General features: G+C 18.4%; 1 protein-coding gene across 1 annotated transcript in view; it reads right to left on the bottom strand.

Moving 5' to 3' along the window:
* The window catches only part of LOC102679676 (limbic system-associated membrane protein), a gene marked incomplete at its 5' end in the record, with an annotated part of 29,757 nt that overhangs the window by 2,347 nt on the left and 24,684 nt on the right, over positions 1-2,726 (bottom strand). The gene's annotated exons all lie outside the window — the stretch shown is intronic.

The following is a 2,726-nucleotide window of genomic DNA, read 5'->3' on the forward strand; positions in this document are numbered from 1 at the left end:
TAAGATAATTAATTTTAAAAACAACTTTTTTAATTAATTAATTAACTATTTTAATTAATAGAAAAAATGTAAAAGTTTTTATTTTTAACATAATATATTAAATCTACATTAACAATACTTATAAAATAATAAAAATTGTAATTTCTTTTTAAATAGATATTTAAAAAATAATAAATAATAAATAATTAATATGTAATCGAATCATAATTTAAATGATAAGTGAATTTTTATGGAAAAAAACAATTACATGCATTATTTTATAATAAAAATAAACATTTATTATAAAAATACTTTATATTTACTTTATAGTTTGAAAATACTTGATTATTCCAATGATTTATATTTTATATAACTTTCATGCATTCATGCAATTATTATTCAATCGCAATAATTCATATATAATTTTTTTTTTCATTATATTATTATATATATTTAGTCAATACATTCGTTTTAAGATTCTATTACTTTCTTTATTTCAAACCTGTTCCTATTTTCAATCCAGAAATAATAATTCTAAAAAATAACTTTTATTATTTAATTCGATTATTTCATATCTAAAAACATGATAATATTTAAATTGAAAATATTTATATCATCTTTATCAATTATATCAACTTAACAAAAGAAAAATTTTTAAATTTATGCTTAATTTAAAAAAAAATTATAAATAACGCATAATATAATTTTTTCTCTAAAATTGATGCAGAAAGCTTTTTCTCTTAAAATATCGACACATTATTTTTTTCACAAAAATAAAATAATAATCAAAAATTTTTTTACATTCAATTCAAATAGAAAATACGAAATACTTTTCTGAATTTCTTGAAAAATATATATATAATTAAATTTAATATGTAATATTAAGTATTATATTTATATTTTTAAAAATTATTTAAATGATCTATTTTTTTAAATCTATTATAGATTGTAGATGTGTTTAGTTCATTTGTTTTACAACTCAATAGTTTTACAACTAAAATAAAAAATATTATTATCATGTGTATGTGATCATACAGATCATACCTCTCATATCAGACTTTCGAAATTCGAAATCACATGTTTTTTTATTCACAGATTTAAATAATTAAATTTATTATAAATAAAACATCATTGAATCAATTTGTATTTATAATTCATATGATTACTATTAATTCATCATTTGGATTACAATAACTCTAGAAGAAAATTTTGAATTATTTTTAAAAATATTATAAGTTATAAAAACCGATTTTTTTATGAGATTTAAGATTTTATGCATTATAAAATTTAAAAGTATGCTGTATTTCCTTGAATCCATTCTAATTAGCATTCCAATATTAATCCTAAGCATACAAATTTTGAAAAATATAATCCCTGTACCAAAACTGCAATGTACTGTTATTTGACTAATACCGAAACAAAATAAAGATATTATTATAAAATAAAGAAATTATTAAATAAATATTATTTAAATTAATTAATAATTAATTATTATTTAATTATTAATTATTATCTTAATAATAATTAATTATTATCTTCAAACTCAGAAATAGCTTATATTGCGAATGTTAATAGTATCATTTTCTTCTACTATCAATGGTTTTCGATAATCGCTCATCACATGGTCGATTCATCACTTCTGCATCTGTAGGCATTAAATTACCCGTGTTATATGCACGAATAGTGAATGTCAGAAATTCTTTGATATTAATGTGATTTCGATGTATCTCTTGATGTCGTTGAGACATAGCCCTTACGTTTCCATCGCACAATATATTCATAATATATTAAAATATTTCATATTTATCGACATAATATATATTCATTGTGATACAATTCGCATTATAATTATATAATAAATATGATTTATTATAATATAATATTAAAACATTGAAATGTTTGTATGCACATAAAGTTTATTGAATTCATAAAATGTTTAAGAATTTTATTTCATTCAAGTAATTCAAGAATTAACAAGCTTCTAATTTTCCTTAGATTTTTCTTTAGAACGTTTATGCTCCTTGAATTTCTCTTCACTTACATCATGGAACACATACTGATTAATGACAATACAGGTCAATCCCCTGGTTATGGGGTACTCTTAATTTAAGGAAAATTCTTAAGATTGCAGAAAAAGATTATATACAAGTTTCATTGTTTTCAAGAAAACTGATTGAATATTGTAATAAATTTTTTAAATTGTAGAATAATATTAATTATCATTGAAATTAGCATTAAAAATATCATCTTAAAATCTCATGTTTAATCTCATGTTTAAACTTCATGCTGAATTATTTAAAAATGATATAATTCTATAATCTTAAAAATATTTTTTTTAAAAATGGCACAGATTTCAGACTTTTGTTAAATATATATTAACAAAAAATTGGCATATTTCGAGGAGAAACTTATCGGATAAATATACTTACTGATAATGGATCAGGAGGAAGGGGAGAGATAGAGAAAGAGGATCTATGGAATTTAGGATAAATTTATAACTTTCTAAATATTTTATTTTTAATTAAATAATAAAATATTTAATTTATTTATTTAAATAATTAAATAATATTATTATTTAAATAGTAAAACCTTTTAAGGGAAAAGTAATTTTATTTAAAAAATATCAAATCTTAAATTTTTATTCAACAAAAAATTTTTTAATTTAATTTTTTCTTAGAAAATAAAAAATTTTAATATTATAAATTTAATAATTTTATAATTTGCTTCGGCTTTGATATATATTTATA

Source organism: Apis dorsata, unplaced genomic scaffold (genome assembly GCF_000469605.1).
Source record: "Apis dorsata unplaced genomic scaffold, Apis dorsata 1.3 scaffold_985, whole genome shotgun sequence".
Taxonomy (NCBI): domain Eukaryota; kingdom Metazoa; phylum Arthropoda; class Insecta; order Hymenoptera; family Apidae; genus Apis; species Apis dorsata.